This window comes from Salmo salar, chromosome 11 (genome assembly GCF_965601325.2).
Source record: "Salmo salar chromosome 11, fSalSal1, whole genome shotgun sequence".
Lineage (NCBI taxonomy): Eukaryota > Metazoa > Chordata > Actinopteri > Salmoniformes > Salmonidae > Salmo > Salmo salar.
This window is the reverse complement of record NC_138301.1, coordinates 5,099,296-5,112,584: the sequence shown is the minus strand read 5'-3', so window position 1 is coordinate 5,112,584 and position 13,289 is coordinate 5,099,296.

Below are 13,289 nucleotides of genomic sequence, written 5' to 3'. Positions count from 1 at the left end.
TCTTCTGTAATAAATACGCTATTTTCCGGTTGGAATATTATCGATTGTTTATGTTAAAAACACCCAAGGTTTGATTGGAAACAGCGTTTGGCATGTTTCTACAAACGGTAATGGAACTTTTCAGCTTTTCGTCTATTGATTTGCTCCCCCGTCTCGTGCCTTTGGAATAGTGTTCTGGATGTGCCAACCAAACGGAGGTATTTGGACATAAATTATGGACTTTATCAAACAAATGAACATTTCTTGTGGGAGTCCTTCCGAGTGGATTCCGCCGAAGATCAGCAAAGGTAAGAAAATATTTATAACAGTATTTTAGAGTTTTGACGACGCCGTGGCTTGACGGCTAACTGTATAGCTTGCATTGATGGTGGAGCTCTGTACTCAGAATATTGAACAATGTGCTTTCTCCGTAAAGTTATTTTGAAATCTGACACAGCGGTTGCATTAACCTCTTGGGGCTAGGTGGGACGCTAGCGTGCCACCCGTGGTGCACTCCATCAACAGCAGGTGCATTTCAAGAGCGGCAAATTTGAATCCAAATAAATGTCAAAATTCAAATTTTTCAAAAATACAACTATGTTACACCATTTGAAAGATAAACATCTCCTTAATCTAACCACGTTTTACGATTTCAAAAAGGTTTTACGGCGAAAGCATAAATTTAGAGTATGTTAGGACAGTACATTTACAAGAGTTGTGTGTAATGTTTTGTCAAGTCAAAGACAGGGTCACCAAAACCATAAAACCAGCTAAAACGATGCACTAACCTTTTACAATCTCCATCAGATGACACTCCTAGGACATTATGTTAGACAATGCATGCATTTTTAGTTCTATCAAGTTCATATTTACATCCAAAAACAGCGTTTTACTATGGCATTGATGTTGAGGAAATCGTTTCCCTCCAATAACCGGCAGTCAAGTCAGCGTCACAAATTAAATAATTAAAATTAGAAAACATTGGTAAAATATTATATTGTCATTTAAAGAATTATAGATTTACATCTTTTGAACGCAATCAACTTGCCAGATTTAAAAATAACCTTACTGGGAAATCACACTTTGCAATAATCTGAGCACTGTGCCCAGAAAAATACGCGTTGCGATACAGACTAGACGTCATGTTGGGGAGATCTAAAATCGAAAATACTATGTAAATAATCCATTACCTTTGATTCTCTTCATCAGATGTCACTTCCAGGTATCACAGGTCCATAACGAATGTAGTTTTGTTCAAAAAAGCTCATCATTTATGTCCAAAAATCTCCGTCTCGTTAGCACATGATGTAAGCCAGCCGGACTTCTCGTCATGAACGAGGGGAAAAAATATATTTCCGTTCGTTCAAACATGTCAAACGTTGTATAGCATAAATCATTAGGGCCTTTTTTAACCAGAACATGAATAATATTCAAGGTGGACGAATGCATACTCTTTTATAACGTATTGGAACGAGGGTACCCAACATGAACTAGCGCGCCAGGTGTCTAATGGGACATCACCGTTCCATGGCTCTTGTTCGGTCAGATCTCCCTCCAGAAGACTCAAAACACTTTGTAAAGGCTGGTGACATCTAGTGGAAGCAATAGGAAGTGCCAAAATATTCCTAAACCCCTGTGTTTTTCAATGGGATAGGTTTAAAGTCAATACAACACATCAGGTATCCACTTCCTGTCAGAAAATGTCTCAGGGTTTTGCCTGCCAAATGAGTTCTGTTATACTCACAGACACCATTCAAACAGTTTTGGAAACTTTAGAGTGTTTTCTATCCATATATAATAAGTATATGCATATTCTAGTTACTGGGTAGGATTAGTAACCAGATTAAATCGGGTACATTTTTTTTATCCAGACGTGCAAATGCTGCCCCCTAGACCCAACAGGTTAAGCTCTTACATCTAGACGTTCCGCTAGCGGAACACCTGCTCCAATATCCAATGATAGGCGTGGCGCAAATTACAAATTCCTCAAAAATACAAAAACTTCAATTTTTCAAACATATGACTATTTCACAGCATTTTAAAGACAAGACTCTCCTTTATCTAACCACACTGTCCGATTTCAAAAAGGCGTTACAGCGAAAGCAAAACATTAGATTATGTCAGCAGAGTACCAAGCCAGAAATAATCAGACACCCATTTTTCAAGCTAGCATATAATGTCACAAAAACCCAGAAGACAGGTAAATGCAGCACTAACCTTTGATGATCTTCATCAGATGACACACCTAGGACATTATGTTATACAATACATGCATGTTTTGTTCAATCAAGTTCATATTTATATCAAAAAACAGCTTTTTACATTAGCATGTGACGTTCAGAACTAGCATACCCCCGCAAACTTCCGGAGGAATTTGCTAACATTTTACTAAATTACTCACGATAAACGTTCACAAAAAGCATAACAATTATTTTAAGAATTTTAGATACAGAACTCCTCTATGCACTCGATATGTCCGATTTTAAAATAGCTTTTTGGTGAAAGCACATTTTGCAATAATCGAAGTACATAGCCCAGCCATCACGGGCTAGCTATTTAGACACCCGGCAAGTTTAGCACTCACCAATATCAGATTTACTATTATAAAAGTTTGATTACCTTTTGTTGTCTTCGTCAGAATGCACTCCCAGGACTGCCACTTCAATAACAAATGTTGGGTTGGTCCAAAATAATCCATCGTTATATCCGAATAGCGGCGTTTTGTTCGTGCGTCCCAGACACTATCCGAATGGTAAAGAAGGGTCGTGCGCATGGCGCAATTCGTGACAAAAAAATTCTAATTATTCCATTACCGTACTTCGAAGCATGTCAACCGCTGTTTAAAATCAATTTTTATGCCATTTTTCTCGTAGAAAAGCGATAATATTCCGACCGGGAATCTCCTTTTCGGCAAACAGAGGAAAAAAATCACAAAGACGGGGGCGGCCAGGTCACGCGCCTAAGCCCACAGTCCCTTGATCGGCCACTTGAGAAAGGCGATAATGTGTTTCAGCCTGGGGCTGGGATGACGACATTCAGGTTTTTCCCGGGCTCTGAGCGCCTATGTACGACGTAGGAAGTGTCACGTTAGAGCAGAGATCCGTTGTAAAAGATAGAGATGGCAAAGAAGTTCCAGAAATGGTCAGACAGGCTGTAAAGGAATCTCTCAGGTTTTGACCTGCCATTTGAGTTCTGTTATACTCACAGACACCATTCAAACAGTTTTAGAAACTTTAGGGTGTTTTCTATCCATATATAATAAGTATATGCATATTCTAGTTACTGGGTAGGATTAGTAACCAGATTAAATCGGGTACGTTTTTTATCCAGCCTTGAAAATACTGCCCCCTAGCCATAAGAGGTTAAGAGGTAGTATATCTATAATTCTTTAAATAATTGTTATATATTTTGTCAACGTTTATGATGAGTATTTCTGTAAATGAATGTGCACATTGTGGTCATTCACCGGAAGTTTTGGAGGCTAATCATTTTCTGAACATCACGCGCCAATGTAAAATTTTGGATATAAATATGAACTTGATCGAACAAAACATACATGTATTGTGTAAGATGATGTCCTAGGAGTGTCATCTGATGAAGATCGTCAAAGGTTAGTGCTTCATTTTAAGCTGGATTTTGGGTTTTTGTGACACATCTCCTTGCTAAGAAAATGGCTGTGTGGCTTTTCTTGTTTAGGTGGTGTCCTAACATAATCTAATGTTTTGCTTTCGCTGTAAAGCCTTTTTGAAATCAGACAACGTGGTTGGATTCAGGAGAAGTGTATCTTTAAAATGGTGTAAAATAGTCATATGTTTGAGAAATTGAAATTATTAGATTTTTGATGTTTTGAATTTCACGCCCTGCTGTTCCATTGGCTGTTGGCTAGGCGTTCCGCTGGCGGAACGGGGTTCCGCTGGCGGAACGCCTAGATGCAAGAAGTTAACGTCAGACACCTTTGGTCATTTATAAAACAAATGTAGCCTGTCGACACTAAACCCAGCACAGGATGCAAACTAATTTGGTGTTGTTTATTCTGTCGATGCTTAAATTTAAAATAGGGTAACGTAGAAGGGAAGTCGCCGTAAAGGTCAGTCTAAATCACAATCTGAGTACAATCAGTACAAAGTGAAATGCATAAACGGTAGTCTCTGCTTTCCGACAGTTGAAGTCGGAAGTTTACATACACTTAGGTTGGAGTCGTTAACTCGTTTTTCAACCACCCCACAAATTTCTAGTTAACTATATTTTTGGCAAGTCTGTTAGGACATCTACTTTGCATGTCACAACTAATTTTGCACAGACAGATTATTTCACTTGTAATTCACCGTATCACAATTCCAGTGGGTCAGAAGTTTAAACACACTAAGTTGACTGTGCCTTTAAACAGCTTGGAAAATTCCAGAAAATGATGTCATGGCGTTAGGAGCTTCTGATAGGCTAATTGACATCATTTGAGTCAATTGGAAGTGTACCTGTGGATGTAGTTCAAGGCCTACCTTCAAACTCAGTGCCTCTTTGCTTGACATCATGGGAAAATCTAAAGAAATCAGCCAAGACCTCAGAAAAAGAATTGTAGACCTCCAAGTCTGGTTCATCCTTAGGAGCAATTTCCAAATGCCTGAAGGTACCACGTTCATCTGTACAAACAATAGTACGCAAGAATAAACACCATGGGACCACGCAGCCGTCATACCGCTCAGGAAGGAGACGCGTTCAGTCTCCTAGAGATTAATGTACTTTGGTGCGAAAAGTGCAAATCAATCCCAGAACAACAGCAAAGGACCGTGTGAAGATGCTGGAGGAAACAGGTACAATCAACTTACTGTATGTAAACTTCTGACCCACTAGAATTGTTGTACAGTGAAGTGAAAGAAATCTGTCTGTAAACAATTGTTGGAAAAATTACTTGTGTCATGCACAAAATAGATGTCCTAACCGACTTGCCAAAACTATAGTTTGTTAACAAGAAATTTGTGGAGTGGTTGTAAAACGAGTTTTAATGTATGTAAACTTCCGAGTTCAACTGTAGATGTCTTAACAAAAGACTCTCGCCTGAGTGTGCCAGAGCGCAGAATAACTGATGAATTAACAAACGCTCAACACTCGTTGAATATGGCCGATGTCAGTAAACATCGGCAAAAAAGCGTAATTAAATTGTTGCCAGCAGCTCAGTCACCAACGATCTGGACAACATAAAAAAACCTAACTCACTCCGCTAGGGTGAGTAAAATGGTCAGAGTGGGGTATTCTGGCACCCCAATGGTGGAACAAGCTCCCTCACGACGCCAGGACAGCGGAGTCAATCACCACCTTCCGGAGACACCTGAAACCCCACCTCTTTAAGGAATACCTAGGATAGGATAAAGTAATCCTTCTAACCCCCCCCCCCCTAAAAGATTTAGATGCACTATTGTAAAGTGGTTGTTCCACTGGATATCATAAGGTGAATGCACCAATTTGTAAGTCGCTCTGGATAAGAGCGTCTGCTAAATGACTTAAATGTAATGTAATGTATTCTCTCATTGTGTCTGGAAGTAGCTAGCAAGCTAGCCAATGTTAGCTTGGGTGCTTGACTGCCGTTGTGAGGTCAGAACGTTCAGATCAACCCTACTCATCGGCCAGAGCATTCAATATGCGCTCTGAATGGTCAATCTGACAGCACAGTTGCAGTCACCAACGCTCTGGATAACATAACAGCCTAACCGGCTCTGCTAGGGTGAGTAATGTTCAGTGAGCTGTTCTCTCATATGTGTCTGGAAGTAGCTAGCATGTTAGCTTGGGTGCTTGACTGCTTTATATTTTTATATTTTTATTTATTATTAATATGATGAACAAAACAAATACAAAAACAGAAATATACAAACAAGAGTACATACACCTAATATATCGAGATACATTTTCAATTTGTCAAAAGGTTTTATGGTACGTATTGCTTTTCTGTGTTTTTATACTTACTGATCATTTCAAAATATTATTTCAATTATATCTTAAATAATGTGGAGTGGTTTGTTCTCCGCCCACTTCATTTCATGGATAAAGAATCTACCATGAAAAAATAAATAAATTAACAATGAAAATTAAATCAGGGTCCATATAATTTGGATCAAAATAAAACATAATACCAGAGTCTTTCAAATAAGCATTAATAGTAGTTTATTTTCAAATTAAATCTAACTCACTCCAATCTTCTTACACAAGTACAGACTCAAAAGAAATGGTAAAGTGTCTCTGGGTCACAACCACAAAATACACATGTTATCAATAGCTATTTTGAATCTGTGCATAATAAAGATCTTAACAGGAGAGCTTGACTGCTGCTGTTAGTACAGAACGCTCGGATCAACCCTTAAAAAGATGGGTGGGGCTAAAGCTTAAGAGGGTGTGAATGATGCTGAATAGGCTTAGACAAAGAAGTGCTCTCCAGTAGTAGTACCAAAACATTCAAAGGCCATTTTCTCAAAAGTGAGTTTACAAGTTTATTAATTTTCAAATCTCATTGTTCCTCAACTGTAGTGTATGATATACCATTTTGTAGCTCTGAGTCTCTATTTTTATCCAATGTAAAAAAAAAAACAGTTTCGAATTTTGCTCCATAAGACTGATTTGAGCCGGTCAGTCACATATCCATTGTAATTGGAAAGTATTCAGAAGACTTGACTTTTCCACATTCTGTTACGTTACAGCCTTATTAGAAAATTAATGAGAAAAAAAAAACAATTTAATCAATCTACACACAATACCCCATAATGACAAAGCAAAAACAGGTTAAGAATTTTGTGCAAATTTATTCAAAATCAAAAACTGAAATATTCCATTTATATAAGTAAGCTTGGCACACCTGTATTTCTGTAATTCTTCTCAAGCTCTGTAAGGTTGGTCTCTGGTTCAGGTCTCTCCAGAGATGCTTGCTTGGGTTCAAATCTGGGCTCTGGCTGGGCCAGTCAAGGACATTCAGAGACTTGACTTGCAGCCACTCCTGTGTTGTCTTGGCTGTGTGCTTAGGGTCGTTGTCCTGTTGGAAGGTGAACCTACATCCCAGTCTGAGGTGCTGAGCGCTCTGGAGCAGGTTTTCATCAAGGATCTCTCTGTACTTTTCTCTGTTCATCTTTCCTTCGATCCTGACTAGTCTCCCAGTCCCTGCCACTGAAAAACATCCCCACAGCGTGATGCTGCCAACACCATGCTTCACCGCAGGGATGGTGCCAGGTTTCTTTCAGACTTGATCCTTGGCATTCAGGCCAAAGAGTTCAATATCTTGGTTTCATCAGACCAGAGAATCTTGTTTCTCATGGTCAGAGTCCTTTAGTTGCCTTTTGGCAAACTCCAAACAGGCTGCCGTGGCTTTTACTTCCATCTGACCACTCCACTCATTTATGAATAACGGAGGCCACTGTGTTCTTCAATGCTGTAGAAATATTTTGCTACTCTTCCCCAGATCTGTGCATCAACACAATCCTGTCTTGAAAACATTATGGACTAGACCTTCGACCTCATGGCTTGGTTTTCGCTCTGACGTGCACTGTCAACTGTGGGACCTTACATAGACAGGTGTGTGCCTTTCCAAATCATGTCCAATCAATTGAATTTACCACAGGTGGACTCCAATCAACATCTCAATGATGATTACATGGAAACAGGATGCACCTGAGCTCAATTTCGAGTCTCATAGCAAAGGGTCTGAATACTTATGTAAATAAGCAGCTTTTTTATTATACATTTGCTAAAATGATGAGAAAAAAAATACTATAATAAATTTGAGAATAAGGCTGTAACGTAACAAAATGTGGAAAAGGGGAAGGGGTCTGAATACTTTCCGAAAGCACTGTATGGTGTCATTTCATGGAGCTCTTAATAATGCGGATAGTTGCTGGCCTTTTACTCCACCCATTCCATTGGGGACTGAATCACATCACATGTTTGTTTACTGCACTACTGAAAACCCGCTAACCGAACAACAGTGCAGGGCATTCTCTCTGAAAAGGACAACTACACAAAAAAAATCATATGTTTCTTACATTTTTCCCAGACCTCAAAAGTCAACCCCAGATGTGGTTTAAGTATAGTTGTGAACAGAGAAAATCCAATTTTCTTGTTTTTCTATTAAAAGTGTGAAAAAAACTGTGGGACACCGACGACTCATTGCGAGCTCACAGAACAGGGCTCCGGGCAGCTGAGCGGAAATGGAGGAAAACTCGCCTCCCTGCGGACCTGGCATCCTTTCACTCCCTCCTCTCTACATTTTCCTCTTCTGTCTCTGCTGCTAAAGCCACTTTCTACCACTCTAAATTCCAAGCATCTGCCTCTAACCCTAGGAAGCTCTTTGCGACCTTCTCCTCCCTCCTGAATCCTCCTCCCCCTCCCCCCCTCCTCCCTCTCTGCGGATGACTTCGTCAACCATTTTGAAAAGAATGTCGACGACATCCGATCCTCGTTTGCTAAGTCAAACGACACCGCTGGTCCTGCTCACACTGCCCTACCCTGTGCTTTGACCTCTTTCTCCCCTCTCTCTCCAGATGAAATCTCGCGTCTTGTGACGGCCGGCCGCCCAACAACCTGCCCGCTTGACCCTATCCCCTCCTCTCTTCTCCAGACCATTTCCGGAGACCTTCTCCCTTACCTCACCTCGCTCATCAACTCATCCTTGACCGCTGGCTACGTCCCTTCCGTCTTCAAGAGAGCGAGAGTTGCACCCCTTCTGAAAAAACCTACACTCGATCCCTCCGATGTCAACAACTACAGACCAGTATCCCTTCTTTCTTTTCTCTCAAACTCTTGAACGTGCCGTCCTTGGCCAGCTCTCCTGCTATCTCTCTCAGAATGACCTTCTTGATCCAAATCAGTCAGGTTTCAAGACTGGTCATTCAACTGAGACTGCTCTTCTCTGTGTCACGGAGGCTCTCCGCACTGCTAAAGCTAACTCTCTCTCCTCTGCTCTCATCCTCCTAGACCTATCTGCTGCCTTTGATACTGTGAACCACCAGATCCTCCTCTCCACCCTCTCCGAGTTGGGCATCTCCGGCGCGGCCCACGCTTGGATTGCGTCCTACCTGACAGGTCGCTCCTACCAGGTGGCGTGGCGAGAATCTGTCTCCGCACCACGTGCTCTCACCACTGGTGTCCCCCAGGGCTCTGTTCTAGGCCCTCTCCTATTCTCGCTATACACCAAGTCATTTGGCTCTGTCATATCCTCACATGGTCTCTCCTATCATTGCTATGCAGACGACACACAATTAATCTTCTCCTTTCCCCCTTCTGATAACCAGGTGGCGAATCGCATCTCTGCATGTCTGGCAGACATATCAGTGTGGATGACGGATCACCACCTCAAGCTGAACCTCGGCAAGACAGAGCTGCTCTTCCTCCCGGGGAAGGACTGCCCGTTCCATGATCTCGCCATCACGGTTGACAACTCCATTGTGTCCTCCTCCCAGAGTGCTAAGAACCTTGGCGTGACCCTGGACAACACCCTGTCGTTCTCTACTAACATCAAGGCGGTGACCCGATCCTGTAGGTTCATGCTCTACAACATTCGCAGAGTACGACCCTGCCTCACACAGGAAGCGGCGCAGGTCCTAATCCAGGCACTTGTCATCTCCCGTCTGGATTACTGCAACTCGCTGTTGGCTGGGCTCCCTGCCTGTGCCATTAAACCCCTACAACTCATCCAGAACGCCGCAGCCCGTCTGGTGTTCAACCTTCCCAAGTTCTCTCACGTCACCCCGCTCCTCCGCTCTCTCCACTGGCTTCCAGTTGAAGCTCGCATCCGCTACAAGACCATGGTGCTTGCCTACGGAGCTGTGAGGGGAACGGCACCTCCGTACCTTCAGGCTCTGATCAGGCCCTACACCCAAACAAGGGCACTGCGTTCATCCACCTCTGGCCTGCTCGCCTCCCTACCTCTGAGGAAGCACAGTTCCCGCTCAGCCCAGTCAAAACTGTTCGCTGCTCTGGCACCCCAATGGTGGAACAAGCTCCCTCACGACGCCAGGACAGCGGAGTCAATCACCACCTAGGATAGGATAAAGTAATCCCCCCCCTAAAAGATTTATATGCACTATTGTAAGTGGTTGTTCCACTGGATATCATATGGTGAATGCACCAATTTGTAAGTCGCTCTGGATAAGAGTGTCTGCTAAATGACTTAAATGTAAATGTAAAAACAATTGAGAAATTCAAAACCTGGAAAAACAAAACCAAGAAAACAGAATTTGGGGAAAAAACAGAAGTAGGCAAAAAATAACGATTTTTTAAAAAGGCCCTACCAACGTTTTTTGCTGTGCATGACTGCATTTTAGAGTGTGAGTCATCCTGTAACACAGCATTTTGGGGGAAGGTGAGGTCAGGTCCAATATTGACTATGCACCCAAGAGAGAAAGAGGTTGGGCCATCCTAGAAATGTTTTAGTGAAATGTAATATCAAATTTAGCAGACACTTTTATGCAAAGTGACAGTCATGCGTGAATACATTTTTACATATGGGTGGTCCGGGGAATCGAATCCAATATCCTGGTGTTGCAATGCTCTACCAAGATGCATGACAGGGTTATAAATGCTTTGTGAAGCCTCAATATGATAGGATTTATAAGGCCATTATTATGCGGTGCTTAAGCCACCCTTTATAAAGCACAGGTTTCTGTCATAATTGACATAGTGGGTTATGTCACATTTGTCATTGGTGGTTATGTCACACAGTTATGCCACATTTGTGAACACTTTATAAAGCATGACATAAGATTATATGATTTAACATATTTACGTAGTATTTATAAAGGCATATGAAGGCTTCATACAGCCTTTATAAGCGGGACCAAAAGGGTCATTCAAAAAGAACGAATCGTTGACAAACTACACATCACTACTGCACATAATACAGCTGCTCATTTGCACTCCCTGTGTCAAACGTATGAACATGCTCTCAAGGCATTGTCAATTCAACCCAGGGTTTCTTTACAGCTCACATACACAGAGTTCAGATTTACCTTGCAACTCCTTGGTTTTCTTGAACTCGTCTAGGCATTGCCGGGTCCCAGCATTCTCAAGTGATAGCTTGTTGAGGTATAAGAACAGGATGATCATCAGAATGAGGAAGAGTCCAATGGCCGTCAGAAACCCCAGTGTCTCTGGAGAGACTGCAGGGAGAAGAGAAGCAGAGCAAAATGGAGATTGTATGAATGGACGGGGCCTCAAAACGTCTATTTCTCAACTCATTTACGAAGCCTAAGGTGTGTAGAGATACTCTCAATGATCGGCTATGAAAAGCCAAATGAAATTTACTCTTGAGGTGCTGACTTGTTGCACCTTCGACAACTACTGTGATTATTATTATTAGACCATGCTGGTCATTTATGAACATCTAGGCCATGTTCTGTTATAATCTCCACCCGGCACAGCCAGAAGAGGACTGGCCACCCCTCATAGCCTGGTTCCTCTCTAGGTTTCTTCCTAGGTTTTGGCCTTTCTAGGGAGTTTTTCCTAGCCACCGTGCTTCTACACCTGCATTGCTTGCTGTTTGGGGTTTTAGGCTGGGTTTCTGTACAGCACTTTGAGATATCAGCTGATGTAAGAAGGGCTCTATAAATACATTTGATTTGATTTGTACAATGATTATCGCTGCTGTAAAAATATCCAGGTTCGTTTCATTAGCTAGGTTTCCATCAATTCAAGCTAATGTTCTAATATTTGAACCAAAAAATATACGCATACACCGGCAATGGTGTGCTTGCGTCAAACTGGCTTCTTGAGAATAAAAAGCTGTGCATAATGATGTATAGCACATACTCATTCAAGGGTTTTTCTTCTTTAAATGATATGTCACATTTGGTATGTTATGTATTCATTTGTGGCTGTCCATCATCTATTGTGTACAATATGTTACGAATTCCAATTTGTTGTGGCTAACGTTAACGTTAGCTAGGTGGCTAACGTTAGCTAGGCTATGGGTTAGAGGTTGGGGTAGGAGTTATGTTTAGCAGCTGAAAAGTTACTAATGCGCTAAAGTTGTCCGTGATGATATCGCTTTATATGACCACCCATTCTCCCTGACCAAGCCCCCATTCATTTTTGTCTTTTGCCTTCTATCTTATGTAATCAAACCAAATGTAACACGTACTAATTTGAGTGTGCCCGATTTATGTTTACTATGTTATGTCTAGTCTATGAGACCGGCCTTAGAAAATGTTCAAGTTCATTAAAAAACATAATTGTGTAACAGTATGAAACGAGATGCTCTTTACATGAAGAGGACACATACAATCACAAAACGATAATCTAAAAAGGTGAGTATTTTGTTGTTCATTTCATAAAGCTGTAACTTGATATCAGTTTTTGTGAGAGTACTGGCCATTCCTCAACTTCTTGTATGAGGTCAGATTCAGAATTTCAGGTCAGACTGTTCTCAAGATTCTAGTATACTATTTGCCTTTGTCAATAGTTCTCTTACATTTTTTGTATAGACCCTAAATGGATACAATTAGGCAACTTCTTACTATGTCCTCACCAGAAACTTTGTATTTATCCCCATTGCACTGCCTGAAGATGACTGCTCTATGGTTGAAATGCATACCTGTAAGTCTTTCGAGTGTTCCATTAATATTGTTGACGATAACGTAGGGATCTATTCAATCCATATCACTGAAGCATTACAGATTTCACGATAGAAATGTAAAGGCAATTTCCGATTGAGCCTACATATGCAGCATTTACCGTGAATTTCAATTGGGCTTTAGCGATGAATTTCCGCGATACGGATTGAATAGAGCCCTTTATTTGTTATGGGAGTACTTTATTTCAATAAAACCTTTTTTTCCCCCCTTATTTTGGATTATAAGACTTTTTGAGCCCTCCTGGTTCACGCAAAAGTCTACACACCTAAAAGAAAGCTTATTCGCGTTTAACTTTTCGATACAAGCTGTCACACCAGACATAGCCCTAGAACCACAGACGAAGATGGATGTACTAAATCTATTGCACTCTATTTTACACAGTACAACATGTTACATAACACGACAGGGGACTAGGAGACATCTTTAGTCAGTAATAGTCTACATTCTGACAACAGGAGATGATCTGCGATTACACTGTTACATTTTCTTTATTCAGTGGCTTAATAAATACAGTATCTTCAGAAAGTATTCACACCCCCTGGCTTTTTCCAAATTTTGTTGTGTTACAAAGTGGGATTAAAATGGATTTCTTTGTAATTATTGGTCAACAATCTACACAAAATACTCTGCAATGTCAAAGTAGAAGAACATTTTTAACATTTGTAGAAATGAAAATAATTGTTAAAAATAAAACACTATCTTAATATA